At 45.4% G+C, this 19,479-nt stretch overlaps 1 long non-coding RNA gene across 1 annotated transcript; it reads left to right on the plus strand.

The window, feature by feature from the left end:
- Window positions 1–856: 856 nt before the first annotated feature.
- LOC115074458 lies at window positions 857–17,932 on the plus strand. Its single transcript, XR_003852248.1, has 3 exons — window positions 857–962; window positions 1,205–1,309; window positions 16,382–17,932. It is a non-coding gene; the product is annotated as an uncharacterized LOC115074458 (long non-coding RNA).
- The last annotated feature ends 1,547 nt before the right edge of the window (window positions 17,933–19,479 follow it).

Below are 19,479 nucleotides of genomic sequence, written 5' to 3' on the forward strand. Positions count from 1 at the left end.
GTTCCCTACTTGGAAAACTGACCTGCTGACTCCAGTTGCAGGAGGGTAATGCTAACAGAAAGTCTGCTCCCCAGCTCTCTACAATTTATATATTTCCAGTGGGTTACTTGGTTTTAGGGTTTGCAATCCAGACTCCTTGGCTTTCTGTATTCACCATTGCTCTAGCTTCCAGTAACACTGGGCTTCCCTTGCTTGCATAAAGCCAGCAATCTCCTCCCTTGACTCCTTTGGCTTCCGGCAGCACCAGTTTCTTCTTGCTTGCACCCAGCCAGCTCGCTGGTTGACCACACCCTGGCTCTAACACTGATAACCTGCAAGTTGTGGCTTTTAATTTCCTTTCTGATCACATCCTGTTCATAGCTGTGGCCAGGAAGGATGCTTGTCCCACTCTCATTTCCAAAATTCTACCCTAAGGACTCCACTCACTCAGCGTCTGGATTCGTTCTTGACAATGCTGCTCTTTCAACAGCCTTTCGCCCTGGGGCTGACTCCTTCGCATTCCCTGTGCAGTCTGCAAGTTCTGTCACAGTGGGATTTGGTATACACAGGGCTGTTCAAGATAGCCACAGATGCATTAGGATGCAAGGAATGACAGACTGTCACGGAAATAAAGGGTAACAAACAAAAAGTAAATTAGTCCAATAAAAAAAAAGATATCCTTTTATATATATATATATATATATATATATATATATATATAGTTTTTTTTATTCATTAACCTTTATTTCCATATATTTAAATGGACTAACACAGCTTCCACACCTCTTTATCTAAGCGCCATAAAAAAGGTAATTAAATTCTTCAATTGCTGTGATTATTTAATTCCTGAGGAGACAGAAGTGCTTAATAGGTTTTGCAAGTTTCTCCTACTGAGCCACCGCCCACCCTCATGAACCTGAGTAAATCAGAGAAGTGCTGAGGTGCAGTCCTTTATGAGAAGGCCCCATGTAGATGTGGCACGGGTAAAGCAAAATATGAAAACAGCATGAAGGACTTAAAAGGAAAATATACAAAAAATTCTTAATTTTAAACAGTTGGTATGGCCACAATTAAAAGGCAAACTCCTGTTAAGTGTAAAACTATAAGCGCACATATTCAGAATAAAACAAAAGGATGCCTAGAAATAAGAGGTGGAATAATTAGGGCCAACATATAGGCATGTTGCTATGCGGGGACATTCATTACTGTTCTTTTATGCTTTCAGTGGCGTGGAGATTGAATTCATAGAGAAGACAGACACTTTTGTTTTACGACTCTACAGACCTCATTTCCAGATTTAGGCAACTCCTATTTCATCCTAAGAAACCAGGTAAGATACTGCTAAAAACTTTAGACTTCCTTCACCTTGCCTTTAGCTGTTCCCTACATCATTTTTCTTTAATTCCTGATCTCATATAAAACTAGCAGAAAAGATATCTGTATCTGGCATTTTGGCAAATGAAAGTGCAGAGAGAGAACAGAGGGAGAAACAAAAGGGGAGCGAGCTACAGTGAAGCCAGCTATAGGGATCCTTAGGCTGATATCTGCTTTGTATGTTTTCCTGCCTTCCATTCCTGCCTTCCATTCCTGTTTTCTACACTGGAGCGGAGGCTCATGTGTTTATATTATTTGTTTCCTTTTATTTTGGGGGAGGGGAGGGGGAGTTTCCTAAAAGGGGAAACTGGTTTTCCTGACTTTTCACATACACAGCCTTAGCTCCAGAGACAGGGATCGGGATACAGTCCCGCCCCCTCCTCCACACCATCCCATCCACAAAGAGGATCTGGACTAGGGAGCGCTGAGTTTTCTAAACAATCTGTTCCCCCATCAGCAGAACCTACTGCAGGAATGCTATAAGAGGGAGGAGACCAAGAGCAACTTTGTCCCGAAGAGAATAAAGATTCTGCTTTTTCATGCAGTCAGGAGACTCCAGCGAGACTGGGTAACCTAGAGCTGGACAGCATAGGAGGAAGAGAGGGTCCGGATACTGAAGCAGCTAAGCCCCCATCCATACTGTACCCCTCTTCCTTACTTCCCTCCCAGCAAACGGAAAGCTCGGGTTTGGCAGTGACGGGTAAGCTCTTTGGGGAAGGGACCTGGAAACAGCACTGCATAGCCTGAAAGCACATTACAAATAATACGGATTATTACAGAGGACAAAAGAGGCATGAATCAGGTGAGAGTGGCGAGGGGCAGGTCCAATATGCAGGAGAAGGAAAGGAATTGGGGGTGGGGGGTTGAGACAGCTCTAATACGCAGAAGGGAGGAGTAGGAGGAGCCACGGGACAGCTCTGATACACAAGATCCTTTGTAAGATTTCCAAGTTTTCTAGTGAAAACACTTCATACATCAAGTGTGATTTCTTCCCCTGAGGGGAACTGCATGAAATAAAACAGGGCTGCAGCCCTGAAATGGAAAACATACCTCAGGTAACCAGAACCTTTAATTATCAGCTTCTTTTACAAAAATTGTGCAAATGTAATCTTTCTCTTCCCTCCCCAGCTCCCTGCTCAAGTCTTTCCAGCCACAGAAAGGCCTTTGCTGCAATTTATATTGTTCATTTCAAACTAAGAATGCATTTTGTCATTCAGTGCAGCTATGGACTGCCGATTACAGAGTCGGAATGAAAATCAGTTCCAGATTTACAAACATGCCAGCACGTGAAAGTCTTTAAAGGAGCAATCTGGTAGGAAAAAAGAAGGAAGATTCTGCCCCTCAAAGCACCACGAGAAGCTCATTTTAAGGAAAAGATAGGGGAAAAATTAGACCATTTTGAACAAATGAAGCGGGAGACTCCCTCCTTAAAATGATAACTGGTTTGGAGGAAATCCCTGGCAAATTTATTATTTTTGAAATGCAGCACTGGGAGGCACAAATATTGACAGCTTTTTCAGCTCCTCTTTTCAATGTACAGGCTTCTCCATCAGACCCAGTGAAAAATCTCCAGCAAAGTTCTTGCTCTTTTTTTTTTTTTTTATTTTTGGATGGGAGGGGATTATGGGACATGGAGAAAATGTCTTACCTGCTAATTTCCTTTCTATTAGTCCTGCTATACCAGTCCAGCCATTACAAGTGGGTTAATTCCCCCTACCAGCAGATGGAGACAGACATCACTGTTTTCCTGTGACATCACAGCCACTACTTAGGAGGTGGTGCTAGCAGCAGGTAAAGCTTCTGGTCAGACTCCACCCATAACCAGCATATTAATTTCAATAGCAAATTCCACTAGAATGAAGTTTCCCTGTCCTTTGCAGGAGCAGGAAAGGTAAAAAAACAAAGGAAACAACAGTGGGGAAAGACAACCCAAACTTGATATTCAGCAGAAACTAATCGATAACAGTCTGATATGTATGCAGCCATACTTCCCAGGTGGGTTCTGGGCTGGTGTAGCTGGACTAATGGAAAGGAAATTAGCAAGTAGGGAAACTTCTCCTTCCATCATGTCCTGCTACACCAGTCCAACTGTTGCAAGTGGAAAGTACCAAAGCTTCACTTAACCCGAGAGGAAGGTAGCAAAAGCTGCCCCTAACCAAACCCCCCCCCCCCCCCAAAGGCGGATTCTTCTCGCAAAAGCACATTGCTTCACAAAAGAGTTCAGGGACGACATGTAGCCACCCTGCAAATATCTGCGAGCAGTAATGCATGCACCTCTGTACAGGATGCTGACTGTGCCCTGGTGGAATGTGTGCGCACCATGGGCTTTTTTTTTTTGCCTTTGAGCAAATAAGCTGAATCAATATTGTCCTTTATCCAACAGGCCAAAGTAGCCTTAGAGTCCACCTCCCCTTTCTGTGGACCACCAAACAGGACAAATAATCTGTCCAACTTATGGAAGGCATTAGTAACCTCCAAATAGTGCAGGACTATCCTTCGCACGTCTAAACATCGAAGAGACAGGTACTCTGGCCCACACTCCTCCCGCGAAAAGGCCAGAAGAGAAATTTTTTTGGTTGATATGAAAAACAGAATTCACTTTAGGAAGGAAGGATGGCACTGGCTGAAAGGTGATAGCGCTTATGAAATCACCAAAAATTGCTCCCAGCATGATAAAACTTAGAATTCCGAGACCTGCCGTGCAGATCAAATCGCCACCAGGAATGCTGTCTTAAGTGATAGATCCTTCAGCAAAGTCTATTTCAAAGGCTCAAAAGGGGCTTCCATCAGGGCCTTCAACTCCAAATTCAGATCCCATGAAAGAACAATGGAATGAAATGGAGAGCACAACCATTTTACGCCTAGCAAGAATCTTGTCACATCCGGATGAGCTGCTAGGGAAGTCCCCCTAGAGACGCCAGGTAGCAAGAAATGGTGGCCACCTGTGCCTTTAAGAATTTCAAAGCCAGACCCTTGTCTAGCCCACCCTGAAGGAAGGCCAAATATAGGGTACATCTGGCCTCCAAGGAGACTCTGACCTGGATCCACAAAACTGCTCAAACAAACACCAGATGAGACTATAAGCCAAAGATGTAGACTCCTTGCAAGATTTCAATAGTGTAGAAATCACTGCCAAAAAGTAGCCCTTCCTGAGGAGTCATTGCTCAAGAGCCAAGCCGTAAGACAAAATGGAGCTGGATTCTCATGACCACTGGACCCTGAATCAGCAGACCCTGTTCCTTTGATAGGCGCAAGGGCCAGTCCACTTGCAACTGCATGAGATCCACATACCACGACCAGAAAGGCCAATTTGGCACCATTAGAATCATCCGGTTGCTTTCCAGTTCCACTCTCCATAGCAGCCTGCTGATGAGAGCCCATGGCCGGAATACATAGTGGAGCATTCTCTTTGGCCAGGGTTGAACCAGGGCATCAATGCCCTTTGAGCCCTGTTCCTGATGCCAGCTGAAGAAACAGTCCACCTTCGCATTCCATCAGGTTGCCATCAGGTCCACTTGTGAGCAGCCTCACCTATGACAGATCCAGCAGAAGGCATCTTGGCTTAATTCCCATTCTCTGGGGTCCAGCCTGTTGCGATTCAGAAAGTCAGCTTGGACATTTTCCTGACCAACGATCTATGCTGCCGAGAGTACCTGCAGGTTCCTCTCCACCCACGGGAACAAAAGAGCTGTCTTGAGTCTCCCTGACTCCGCGTTCCCCCTTGAAAATTCACATACTGTGAATTTGTCTGAGAAGACCCAAACGGCTTTCCCCTGAATCATTGGGAGGAAGTGAAGAAGAGCCAGGTGAATGGCCCTGGTCTCCACTGAGGAACAACTCCCCTGAGTCACCTGTTCCTGACAATGAATTCCCCCATCTGGAAAGACTCACATCCATTGTCACCAGGCTCCACGATGAGGTAGTCAGACTTGACTCCCTTTAGCAGGTGCGAAGAGCCCATCCACCAAACCAGCAATTCTCTCAACCTTTGAATCAGAGGAAGTCACACTCCATAACCCTGGGACACAGTGGGGACCACCTTGACAAAAGTGATGCCTGGAGCAGATGCATATGCGCCCTGACCTATGATACCAGGTCCAGCGTCGCCACCATTAAGCTGAGCACCTGCAATAGTCCCAGGCTGAAGGAACTGGTAATCTCAGAAAGCACTGAATGTCTTGATGTATCTTGTGGACTCGTTCTTCCATGACAAACACTCTTTCTACCTAAGTATCGAATCAAGCCCCCAAGTACTCCAGAGATTGCATGGGCTGAAGGGAACTCTTTGTGAAATTGATTACCCAGCCCAAGCCTTCTAAGAGCTGAACTACTTGACCAGATACTCGCACTGCCTCCTCGTATGACGGTGTGTTTATCAACCAGTTGTCGAGATATAGATAGACTGTAATCCCCTCGTGTCACAGAGCCACCGCTACCAGGACTATTACCTTGGTAAACACTTGTGGTGCAGTCGTGAGACCGAAATGCAGCGCTTGTAACTGAAAAGGCTCCTGCATAATGAAAAAGCACAGAAATCTCTGGTCCTAGTCCTAGATTGGAATGTGCACAGGAACACCCCCTGGTGAACTGCGGCAAGACAGACTGCAGCATTTCCATGCAGAAACATGGGACTCACAGACAGCGGTTCATGCCCTTGACATCTAGGATGGGACAGAAGGACCTGTCCTTCTTGGAACCCACAAAATAAATCAAATAACAGCCCTACTCCCGCTCTGGATCTACCATCTGCAATATCTGCAGCTTTAATAAACTTTTGTGGATAGCCTGCTGTTTGATCAGGGTGGAACAGGGCAAAACCAGGAACCCATCATACATGGGAAGATCCAACATGCATCCTGAATCGACAACATCCAACACCTTATTCAGAGTAATTAAATCACAAGCGGATTGTAATAAATTGCAGGAGGACCTTTTGAGACTGGAAGATTGGGCATCCAAATGGCAGATCAAATTTAATGTGGACAAGTGCAAGGTGATGCATATAGGGAAAAATAACCCATGCTATAGTTACATGATGTTAGGTTCCATATTAGGAGCTACCACCCAGGAAAGGGATCTAGGCGTCATAGTGGATAATACATTGAAATCATCAGCTCAGTGTGCTTTGGCAGTCAAAAAAACAAACAGAAGGTTAGGAATTATTAGGAAGGGAATGGTGAATAAAACGGAAAATGTCATAATGCTTCTGTATCGCTCCATGGTGAGACCGCACCTTGAATACTGTGTACAGTTCTGGTCGTCGCATCTCAAAAAAGATATAGTTGCGATGGAGAAGGTACAGAGAAGGGCAACCAAAATGATTTATTTATTTATTTATTATTTTTGTTATACCGAGTTTCATGACTAGCATCACATCAACCCGGTTTACAGTTAACAATGTGTGAAGAGCAGAGCGTAACGTAATAAACAATATTCCCAATTAAAACTTTAAATACAGTATAACAATTAAAGGATGTGAGAGTTACAATAAAACAGGGAAAATTAACTAGGATCTGGAAAAGAGGAGAAATTAAACAAAGCAATATTTACATTTACATGATAAAGGGGATGGAACAGCTCCCCTATGAGGAAAGACTAAACAGGTTAGGACTGTTCAGCTTGGAGAAGAGATGGCTGAGGGGGGATATGATAGAGGTGTTTAAAATCATGAGAGGTCTAGAACGGGTAAATGTGAATCTGTTATTTACTCTTTCGGATAATAGAAGGACTAGGGGGCACTCCATGAAGTTAGCATGTTGCACATTTAAAGCTAATCAGAGAAAGTTCTTTTTCACTCAACGCACAATTAAACACTGGAATTTGTTGCCAGGGGATGTGGTTAGTGCAGTCAGTGTAGCTGGGTTTAAAAAAGGTTTGGATAAGTTCTTGGAGGAGAAGTCCATTACCTGCCATTAATCAAGTTGACTAAGAAAATAGCCACTGCTATTACTAGCATCAGTAGCATGGGAATTTCTTAGTGTTTGGGTACTTGCCAAGTACTTATAACCTGGATTGGCCACTGTTGGAAACAGGATGCTGGGCTTGATGGACACTTGGTCTGACCCAGTATGGCATGTATTTATGTTCTTATGTGCCGGTCGGAAGTTATCTGGATCCACTCTCAAAGCTCTTGCAGATCTTCCCCTACAAAAACCATCAGTGAGCTGACCCACAGGCACTCAGGAGGTGGGTCTACAGGCCTCTGAAGCAGTACTCACATCAGGCCTTTGCTTTTGGCTCCTTTAAAGGACTGCCCTTGACCTCTCAGCCCAGAAAACGCTGAGGAAGAGGCCTTAAAAGACTGTCTCCCTGGACAGTACCATGTAGAGGCTTAAAATTGCCCCTGGTTTCTGCCTGCTCTATAAAAGTTATAACAACACAAAGGGTAATATTCACGAGGTCTTTAACAATATTCTTAAGTCACACACAAAAGAAGAACTTATTACTTTATAATTTAGAATATAAATTGCCCTATAAAAGGAGCAGCCCCTGACCTCTAGCAGACACTAGTGTTTTGAGTCTCCAAGGTTCTTCACCAAATAGTCAAGATCCTCCCTGAAAAGTAATTTGCCTTTGAAGGGCAACTTCCCCAGACATGTTTTGGATCATGAGTCAGCTGCCCAGTTGCGAAACCACAGAAGATGATGCACTGATACCAAGAGCTCCACCAACTGGAAAGAGCTACGCAACAAATCATACAAGACATCCACCAAGAAAGCTGCCCTGGATTCCATTCTGGCCACATCCTCGCTCTCTGGCAACTACTGAATCCAGCGAAGCAGCGCCTGGACCAATTGGCAGATCACATTGAAATCTGAAATGCTGGTGCTGATGAAACGAACAAATTCCACAACAGAGGCTCCATTTTCTTGGCCTGTGGATCCTTCAGAGGTGTGCCTCCTTTCACTGGAATAGTGGTACGCTGAGTTGCAGCTGTCACTAGGGCATCCACCACCGGGCCTGAAAACATTTCTGGTCCTTGGCCGATGAAAGCAGATATAACTGCTACAGGAGGTTAACACGTCGGAGACCAGACTCTGGGGACACCCATTTCTCCAGCATCATCTCCTCACACTCCAGATGAAGTGGGAGGGTAATTGTTACGCGTGGCAGACCCACGGCACGGCCCTCTCACCTTCCTACATTGTTTCCAGCTCCTGGTTCCTCCTCGCAGGCGGTGGCGGGCCGCCAGCTCCGTCCTCTGGCCTCCCCCAATGCCTCCAGTTCTGCTGCAGTCCCCGGCATTCCTGGTCCAGCCACCACGTCCATTGCTCAACAACGCAGAGAGACGCTGCTACTCGGTGCTGAGCCCCTCCCTAGGCGCATGCATGCGCATTGTTAATGCTTAAGTAGGGTCCGTGGCGGGAACCAAGCCACAGCCCCGGATGATGACGTCAACGGAGCACCGGTACTTAAGCCCAGGCTCCACTCCCTAGCTTTGCCTTTGCAACAGGTCTCCTCGCTGGTCGAGTACTCATTGCCTCTTAGAGATTTGTCTCATCCCTGTGTTCCTGTTCCTCGTTTGTTCCTGGTTCCTGTCTCCTTGTTCCTGCCTTGCTCCATACTTCGGATTGCCTACATGGACTTTGACTCTCTCCAAACCCGGACATCTGCTTCGCCTGACTACGCTACTGCTTATCTCTAGACCCCGACCTCTGCTTCGCCTGACTACGCTACTGCCTATCTCCAGACCCAGACCTCTGCTTCACCTGACTACCCTACTGCCTATCTCCAGACCTCCGCATTGTGTGAATTAATTTGACTATCTCCGTGATCAGACCTCAGCCTTGCTTGCCTCTGGATTGCCGCCGACCCTGACTCAAGCCTGTTCCTTGATGCTTCTCAAGCTTACTTCCTGGACTTGGTCTATTCAGGCTTCGGCCTGCTCTTGCTTGGGTGCCCCCTGTCTGCCACCATTCATTTGGTGCCCGAGTGTCCAGGACACTACCTCATCCAGCGTAAGACTGTACCATCTTTCACCTGCTGTCTCTGGGCTGAACCGATCTCCACAACGACTACTCACAGAGGCCCACCTAAGTCCAGCTGGCCCCAGCACCCAAAGGCTCAACCCGTGGAGAACGAGGGCTGGTATTGGTGAAACTCCAGCTGGCCTCTGTTCATCAGCCCACTCCGCCTGCCAATGGTGGGGACCCTTAGGTCCCTACCAACGGGTTGCATCAACCCCACCTCGGCCCAAGGGTCCACCTCCGGTGCAACAGTAATAGTAGTCTTACGCTTGACCTTGATGATGAAATCCCACACCAGGGACTCCTGAGGTTTTGTTTCCTCCAGGCGGAGATCGATCAAATAACCAATCTCATTGTGGTGAAAAAGACAGATCATTGATATAACATCAGGGATGAGAGCAAGTTCCCCTTCCTCCAAGGCGCAAGACTGTCATCATCTCCGGGGTCATCGGGATCCCCCCAGGAAGGTCCCGGATCTTCTAATCCTGGCTGCGCCTTTTTGATAGAGGGGAGGTACCCAGAGAGCACTCACTGGCAGCCTTAACTGCAGTCCTGCCTGACTATGCCCCATCTTAGAAAAGGCAAAAAAGGCCTGCCTTAAGAAAGGAAAGAACCTTGTGTCCTGGAGTCACAGACACTGCTCCTTCATAGCAACCAGTGCTGGTATAGCCAGCAGTAACACCAGGGAAGAATCACGCTCCCCATCTTATTCAAGTATCTCCCCTGGCTTTCAGACCTGAGCACGTGGCTGAATCCAAGATGGCCACCACCTCTGGGAACCACGTGTCAAGACTTTCCAGAGTTGGCATTCCAAAATAAACTAACCGGCAGCACAGGGTGAGTGAGGCCGCATGCCCCGGGTTCCTGTCCTGCCATCCAGCATCAGCAGCCAAACTAGAGGTTCTATGACCTCTCCTAGCAGAAATATCTCTGAACCTGATTTTGTAGCACATTTAGGCTATGGTGTCAGAGGCCTCAGCCGTGGTGGAGACAGATTTTGGGGAAGGTCTTGACTAGATCATTTTGTCTAATCACACTTAGGGCTGGATTTTCTAAGATCGCATGGCTTTCTGAATTCCGCAGTAACGGGAGGGGGCGAGGCGGGGGACAGGCCTGCGAAAGCCAGCAGCGATCGCACCAGCACGGTGTTTTCGCTGCCAGCTTTCGCACCCAATAGCGCCACCATGAAAGGTGGCGCTATTGGGCGCGCTACTGGCGGTGATAACGGGTCTTACCTTATCGCCGCCAGCAAAGTTACCGCCGCATCTGCCCCGACGCCACCCCGACCTAGCTATCAGGACTTTTTGCATGCGATATCGATAGAAAATGACCCCCTTAATTAGGCAATAGTTCATAAATAATGGTGTGAAATCCAAAGCTCACCTAGAAATAAATCAGTTTTCTGTCATGTAACTCACTCCATAAATCATATAATTTAAATAATGTTTAATTTCAATATTTTATATTGTCAGGAGTACTAGATTTTACTGGAGTCTCAGATATTCTGCTTTGGTATTTCAGAAGATAAGCCAGCCATGTCCAAGTGGCTCTGAAATCTTCTGATGGACAAGTTAACTTGTCTCCCTCTTAGTCTTTCCCCTCTCCAAGAAAAATATTCAAAATTTAGAAGCCATTTGTCCACTTACTAATGAAAACTGATGCTCAAAACAACTCTTATGGTTGCCACTGGAATGTAACTACACTACCTTTGAAACATGGCCATCATCAAATGGGTATGGAAGAGTTACCCATTGGTTAAAGCAATAAGCTAAAAACCAAGGAAGCCAGGGTTCAAATCCCATTTCTCCCACTGATGCTCTTTGTTACTTTGGTTAATTCACTTTGTCTTCCATTGCCCTACAAACAAATAAGAACATAGGAAAAGCCATGCTGGGTCAGACCAAAGGTCCATCAAGCCCAGCATCCTGTCTCCGACAGTGGCCAATTCCTAAAAGTAGATCCAGTTTCTTGCTGCTGGGTCCCTATGATAAGAGATGGGCTTCTCTGGTGGAGGAACCTAACTACTGTACCTAAATTGTACCTTACCTTGAGCAGGTTTGGAAAGGCAAATGATTAAAATAAAATTAAATCCAAAATGGCTACCTAACGATGGAGAATGCTGGCTAAATAAACTATGGTAATCATTTGACTTCTGCCACATTGGCAAATTCCTCTCTTCATGTACTTCTCCCTTGCAGTGTGCAATACAGAGTCCCAGGCATTCTTGTGTAGAGGTACATTCTAGAAAGCAGAGCTGCTGGTATGAGGTTTTGGATCAGGTTCTGTTTTAAATGCCTAGCTCATGGCATGCTTGAACTTTCAGTCCTGCTTTCCATAGGGAAATCACCAGGACTACAGATATTGCATGCAATGAGCCAGAAAGCTTGAAAATATATATAAAGACTTGAGACAGGCTTAGTTAAGAGGTACTGGTCTGCAGTCATCTGGTAACCGTACGGAAACGCTTTTCCCACTGCTTCTAAGCTCAGTCTTTCTGTATCAGTGATTGGAGACAGTGTTAGAAAGTGAGTTAGCAGAGCCAGGAGAATTGCCTAGTTTACCCCTTCCATCTCCCAGAGCCCTATTGTACTGTTTTCTACAGCTAGAGGCCATGACTTCAGCTGGGCCTGGATGACTCATTCCTGTCCTGCTTGGGCAGTGGGAAGCAGATAGGAGCTGAACTGAATGGGGGCTGCTCTCCTAGAACAGTCCAGGAAGGCATTCTGCACATTCCTGCCCTGACCGCAACAGAAGGGAAAGCAGCGCTTCTTTCCAAGTGCACCCACAATCAGCATTGTGTTGTAATTAACCAGAGAAAGGGCTAGCATCTGATTCCTATTCATCTCAGGTGAAAGATGAGGCGACTTCTCAGCCTGTTCTCAATTCGGTTATTCAATTGTGCAGCCCTACTCCAAGAAAAAGGAACAGATCTAAGCTTCCCAAACTTTACCTTTTTTTTTTTTTTTAAAATGTTGTTCTTGCTCCTTTTGTAGTACTTGTTGTGAAAAGAGGCTCTTCCAAGGAGCATCTCTGATATGGCTCCAAGGAGAGCAAAGACTGGAAACTTGATCTTCTGGGTCAGCTGCCAACATTTTGTAGCTAAAGCTTAAGTAAAGAATCGAGGCTATCCTGATAAGCCTTCCCCACCTTCCCAAATGTGCTTTATACCAGGGTCTGGGCTGCATGGCAAAAAGAAACAAGAGGGCGAGGGAGTAACATAGTGAATGATAGCAGAAAAAGACCAAAATGGCTCATCCAGTCTGCCCAGCCAAGGTGTTAAGGATTCTAACCGCCGCTTCGTGCAGGTTATCCCTGTGCCTTCTGTTTGGGATTGTTCTTTGGCTCTGTACAGGTTACTCTGTGCTTTCCTTGGAAGCACAATTCAATCATTTCAGTGTGGTTTTGGGTTCAATCACTGCTTCATGCATATTACCTCAGTATTTTGTTTCCAGCTTCTTGGCAATAAGGTATCCTCTGTATTTATTCCACATTTTCTTGAATTCTGCTACAGTCTTTGTCTTTACTACCTCCTCCAACAGGGCATTCCATGCATTCACTACCCTTTCTGTGAAAAAATATTTCCTCCTCTTCCAGTTAGATCAGGCCAGACCAAGTGGGTTATGTATTCCAACTAGCAGATGGAGACAAAGATCAACAGGCTCGCTGACGTTGCCCTTATATACCTCTGTGCTGATGCCAGCCTGTCAGAATGCTCTGTCTCCAGCAAATGGACTCCCTCCCTCCATGGAGCAGGACCTGGTCCGAGAGGGGTCTCCCTCCCTCCATGGAGCAGGACCTGGTCCGGGAGGGGTCATCAGTTTGGGCTGTTTCTTGGTTCGCTTCTTCCATCTCTCTCTCTCCTGCATCCTTTCCACTGTTCTTTGTGCTTCCTTGATTAAAGTTAATTAAAAAAAAAAAAATGTCAAGATGCTAAGCAGGAGTGTGAAGAGACTTCAGAAAGCACCTGTAAGTGTGGGGTGACACCCAGCCAGGAGCAATGAGCCGCCTTCAGTGCAATGGGGCAGGTGAGGTAGACAAATGATATGGTAACAATAATTATCCTCTCATAACATTAGCATACATAAATTACATGAGAGAAACAATGTAATGAGGAAAAATACAAAAAATAGTACTAGCAATATTACAAATGTTTATTACAACAAAAATGTAGTGGTGCTCAAAAAATATACAATATTCAAACATACAATAATGCTTACATTATTTCGACAATACACTATTCAAGAATATATCTTATTCAATATCATAATATTGGAATGCAATGTCATAAGCATTTTCATAAATTAACTCACACTACACCAATACATTCATACTAAAAAGTGATCCACTCATACTCCCCTTCCTACACATTCATACATACATGCATACAGAAATCCCACTCATACCAAATATAAAAAACACACTTAAAACCTTTACTCATACAAAATCCTACCATACAAATCGTGTGACTCCCAATTAACAATTGTTTGGTAAATTTTCGACACACTAGAACTGTACAAATTAGTATATGTGCTACACAGGCCCAAGCTTCACTGTCAAAGAACTGAATGCCTCCCGGCTTAACGTATTGGCAAGAGCGTATCCCAGTTGTGTCTGCGGCCAAATTCACTAATATTATATTTACACATGCATCCAAATCTGACAAGGGACCCTCGTTTTGCCCCAACGGACTTCTTCAGGGAAATAAGATAACTATAAGAAAGAAAACACAATATCACGCAATGTGGCCCTCTATATCTTACAACAATTGGGGTAGATTTTAAAAGGTTGCGTGCGGGCATACATGTGCGCACGCTACCTGGCGCGCACACGTGTACACCCGATTTTATAACTTCCGCGTGCAGGCAAATCAGGGGTCGGTTCCTCCGGATTTACGCACGTAACCTTTTTAAAATTCGGCCCATTATGCTTATGTAAAAACGTAAATTACCTCTAAGCCGCATTGAAAATATACAAAAAACAAATTCATCAATGGGATATACACATATCTCCGCCAGACTACAAATAAAGCAACCCTCCAAATGCCGAAACAGTACCTACAAAAAATAAGCCAAAAGAAAAGTTAATATAATTCAAAATATAATAACATAATCCCTAAAATAACTGGCGCAAACACTTCTACTCACCGACAAGGAGAACGTCACAAATACGAGCTTCTTCAAGCAAGGCAGCACATGACTATGAGTGCACGTGCACCATACAGCTCCAGAGGGGTGGCTTTGGGCGGATTGGAGAAGTTATTTAGATCCTCTCTAGTGGGGAACATGTGCTACCTGAAGTTAAGACTGCAGCTCTGGTTGAGGGGATCCTTGCCAGTAGGCCTGTTCCTATCTCTTGGTTCCTGACAGGAGAAAGAGTTTGGCAGCCATTTTGGTCAGTGCAGTGCACCACATTATAAAGTTTCTTCAATAGCTCACTGACAGCAAATGGGGCCATGTACAGGCAACAGGGAGGTCAGGGACAGTGATTTGAAGCTCCTGGGGAAGTTCCCAATGGCGGGCCTGCTCAAACAGCGTTTTACCACGTAGTGCACAGCACCTTGGATTATCTGGCCGCATTTTTTTTTTGCTTCTTCAATCTATGTCTCTTGTTAATTGTTACGGTTACGGTTAACCACTTGTTCGATGTAAACAGAGTTGATTTGATTTGTATCAAGAAAGTCGGTATATAAAAGCCTTAAATAAAATAAATCCCCAAACAGCAGCCAAGTTTGAGGCCCGTGGGAGTGAAAGGTGAAAAGATCTCCCTCATTCGGGTGCAGGGGGGCAGGTCGGGCAGCTGCCCTTTTTAGAATAGCAGATGGCTCTCTTTTATTTAAGGAGGCTGCTCCTTCTTTCTGTTTTTGGGTGGCTTTTTTTCATTCTTAAAAAAAAAACCTAAACAAACGAAACCCAGCAGAATAGCTGGTTTCTAGTTTTTAGAGTCCTTCCTCTGTGGTAGCCAACTCCCCATATATCCCCAGTTGCTGACAAATTTTGGCAGGGCAGTGTTCACTACCAAAGTCCGCTCCAAGGTTTTTTGCACCCCTTGGCTGTTCCTAAGGGACAGGAAGGATTGGAGGGAATGGCTTTTCCCTTTCTAAAGGCACAGTCAGTTTCTCAGGAAGGAGGCTAGGAATGAGTTGGTGCCAGAGCATGTAGAGACCCCCTCAGAAGTGGGTTCTCAAGTACATGCTACCTTTCTTTGGCTGTACCCCTTGGACACTGTTCATGCATTCTATCCTTATTATTTCTTTCTGTCTGATTTGGGGAGGAGATTAGTAGGGAGGGCTTCTTCCACTGCATGAGACAGGGCTAAAGTAGACAGAGGTTTCTTCAGACGTGTCATCGACCAGGGAGGCAGTTCTTATTTCAGTTCTACCCCTTGGTAGCTGTACAGGTATTCGGTTTTTCACACTTCTGTCCAGAGGTTAGGAAGGAGACTGTCACACGGATGCTGAGAATGGGTACAGTCTTGGTCTGCTTTTTCCTTCGGGAGGAATTGGTGCCATCAATTTCTCAGCTTCTGGATACTTTGTGTGGCTAAGTGTCAGTAGGAGATATCCTCCATTCTAGATACCAGACCATTTGTTCAAAGAAAGGTGGTGTAAAAAAAAAAAAAAAAGGGCAGAGCGCTCTGGCCCCACCAAGTCAGTGCAATAAGGACTTGGGGGATATATCTCAGATACCAGGGAGAGGAGGCCATCTGTCTTGGTTTTATCAGAGGCTGGTCCAAATTACAGTGGACCAGTGGTCCAGGTTGAGGGAAATAGTTATGCTTGAGAATGGATTGGCCTATTTCTGAGAGAGGGAGGAGGAATAGCCTAGTGGTTAGAGCAGTGGACTATGAACCAGGAGACCAGGGTTTGAGTCCTGCTGTCGCCCCTTGTGACCTTGGGCAAGTCACTTTACCCTCAATTGCCTCAGGTACAAACTTAGATTGTAAGTCCTCTGGGGATAGAGAAATACCTACAGTACCTGAATATAAACAGATGTGATATCGCAATTGAGATTGAATATAGGTATATAAAAATAATAAATAAATAAACTTTTGATTTCTCCAAGGCATTTGGCTGTAAAACAAGAAGTGATGGAAGCTACTTTGCAAAGACTGTTTGGCTTGAATGCTGTGGTTCCCGTTCCAAGGAATGTGACTCCAGCTACATCATTGTGCTGAGGAAAGATGGCAACTTTTGTCCCATCCTGGACCTGAGGCAAGTCTATGGCTTCTTACAGATGTTGCATTTTGGCTGGGGAACCTTACGGTTTGTAATCATGGCAGTGCAGAAGAGTTATTGATCACTCTGAATTTAATGGAAGGTTATCTTCATATTCCAATTTGGAAGCATCACAAGCCCTTTCTTCACTTGGCGATCCTTGGTCATCATTTGCAGTTTCAAGCCATGCCTTTGGGCTGGTGACAGCCCTCAGAGTATGCTCCAAAGTTGTGGTAGTGGTGGCAATAGCCATTCACAGGGGTGGGATCTTGGTACACCCCTATCTGGACAATTGGTTGGTTTGCGTGAAGTCTTTGCAGCAGAGTCATTTCCATCTCTCATTGGGCAGCACAGGTGCTCCAGGAATTGAGCTAGATTGGCATTTGTCACAAAGCAATCTGTGTCCATCTTAGAGGCTGGACTACCTGAGAGCTTGCTTCAATATGGAAATACGGGTCAGAGGATTCAGAGGTTTTGCAGTCAAATGCGGGTAGAGTGAGCAGCTCAGAATTTGACAGTTGGGACCTATCTTCAAGCTCTCAGATCCATGGCAACAGCCTTGGCTCATGTGCCATGGGCAAGAGTGCACATGTGTCCTCTTTAGAAGGCATTGCTTTCCAGATGGAGTCCTCAATCGCATGTTTATTCAGGGAGGTTACCACTCCCGGAGACCACAAACTGTACCTTGCGGTGGTGGCTGAAAGTTGACCACTTGGAGCAAGGGGAAGTGGTGATTTCACTTGAGTGGGTTATGATGACAACAGATACCAGTTTGATCAGATGGGGAACGCAAGGTCAGGAGTTATTCACTCAGGGTCAATGGACTCCCAAGAATGCAGGTTGGTCGATCAATCACTTAGATGCCAGAGCTCTTCAGCTGGCACTGCTCGACTTTGCCCCTTAGTTTGGGGGACAAGCAGTGAGAATATTGTCTGACATTGCGATAGCAGTAGTAGGCTTCAAGTGGGCACTTTGAGTTCTCAAGTGTCATTGAAAATGGACCTTCTTCTCTGTACATTGTGGGTGTGGACAATGTCCAGGCAAATCTTCTAAGTCATCATGCCATAGAGCCAGGAGAGTGGACCCTATCTCACATAGCTTTTGTCCAACTAGTAGTGAGCTGGGGTCTCTTCAAGCATGATCTCATAGCAATCGGTCACTTTGCTAAGGTGCGCCTATTTGTCAGCTGGAAAGGGGACCCAAAATCGGCTGGAATCGTTGCCTGGGTTTAGATGTGGCTGGCAATGGGAGTACAGTATGTGATCCCCCCCCTGGCTTGTGAGAGGCAGGCTTCTTCAAGTTGCTGAATTTCTGGGTCTAGTTTGGCTGCTGATGCTGGATAGTGGACCTGCACCTTGAACCCTGCATGCAATCCTGTCACTGCATCTAAAAAATTATATAGTTGCATTGGAGAAAGTAAGGGGAAGGGCAATCAAAATGATATAGGGCATGGAACAGCTCCCCTATGAGGAAAGACTAAAAAGGTTAGGGCTGTTCAGCCTGGAGAAGAGATGGCTGAGGAGGGATATGACAGAGGTCTACAAAATCATGAAAGGACTTGAACGGGTAACTATGAAATGGTTATTTACTCTTTCAGATAATACAAGAGCAAGAGAGTACTCCATGCAGTTAGCAAGTAGCACATTTAAAACAAATCAGAGAAAATTCTATTTTACTCAATGCACAATTAAGCTCTGGAATTTGTTGCCAGAGGATGTGGTTAAGGAAGCTAGTGTAGCTGGGTTTAAAAAATGTTTGGATAAGTTCCTGGAAGAGAAGTCCATAAACTGCTAGTAATCAATAGGGAATAGCCACTGCTTGTGCCAGCATTAGTAGCACTGGAAGGCTCATCTGCATACTGTTTCCAGCCTGGGAGAGGACTCCAGAGGTCACAACAACCAATCCCGGTTTCGAACTCCACAGCCTCAGCTTCCAGAGATCCCGCATCCCATGCAGCAGAAGAGGACCAGAAGCGTGTGCATAACAGCACATGTACCACAGACTTCCTTACTATACTCTATCCATTTACCTTGCTATATCTTATCTGTTTAATAGACTTCATCTGTTTTTATTTGGATTTAAATGCTTTTATTTTACATGGTAATTGTGTTTGGTAAGAATAATATGCTATAGATTTTATACATAAGGAATTTAATTCAAAACAAGAGTCAATAAGTTGGGTAACTAGGAAGATAGAGGTAGATTAATTGTAGTGTTTGAGGGTCATTGCCAGACAAATATAAAATAAATCCATAGACAAAGTACTTTAAGTTAGCTTTACATCCCTGCTCCCTTCAGAAATTTTAAATCAATAACAAATCAGTAAAATGAGGATGCAGGAAGTAGTCCAGCAGCAAGAGGGAGCTTTCCAGTCTTTTGCACTGAGTGCCACATGTATGATTATCTCCCAGCTGGTGAGAGGTCGTATGTGTGCACTAAGTGCAAAGAGCTCCAAGCCCTCAGAGAACAAGTCTGATCTCTGGAGGCTAGAGTGGCAGACCTGGAGGAGCTAAGGGACATAGGAGAGAAGTCCCATATTCAATCAGGTAGCCCCTGTGCTGCCTTAGAGGAGAAAGGTCACCTGGAAGGAGAGCATCAGCTTGATGAGGCAGGAAGCAATCCTGAAGCTAGGACCTGCCCTCAAGGTGATGTAGTATCCTCTGGCACTAAGGATAGGTCTCCAGGGGCACATGCCCAGGGGAAGAAGGGGTAGGATGGCCGTTACAGCTGGTGATTCAATTATTAGGAAGGTTGATAGCTGGGAGACCGGTGGACACGAGGACCGCTTGGTAACTTGCCTGCCTGGTGTGAAGGTGGCAGACCTCACGCATCACATAGATAGGACTTTAGATAGTGCTGCAGAGGAGCTGGCTGACTTGGTACATGGGTGTACCAATAACATAGGAAAGTGCAGGAGGGAGGTTCTGGAAGCCAAATTTAGGGTTT

This window comes from Rhinatrema bivittatum, chromosome 12 (assembly GCF_901001135.1).
Source record: "Rhinatrema bivittatum chromosome 12, aRhiBiv1.1, whole genome shotgun sequence".
Classification (NCBI taxonomy): Eukaryota; Metazoa; Chordata; class Amphibia; order Gymnophiona; family Rhinatrematidae; genus Rhinatrema; species Rhinatrema bivittatum.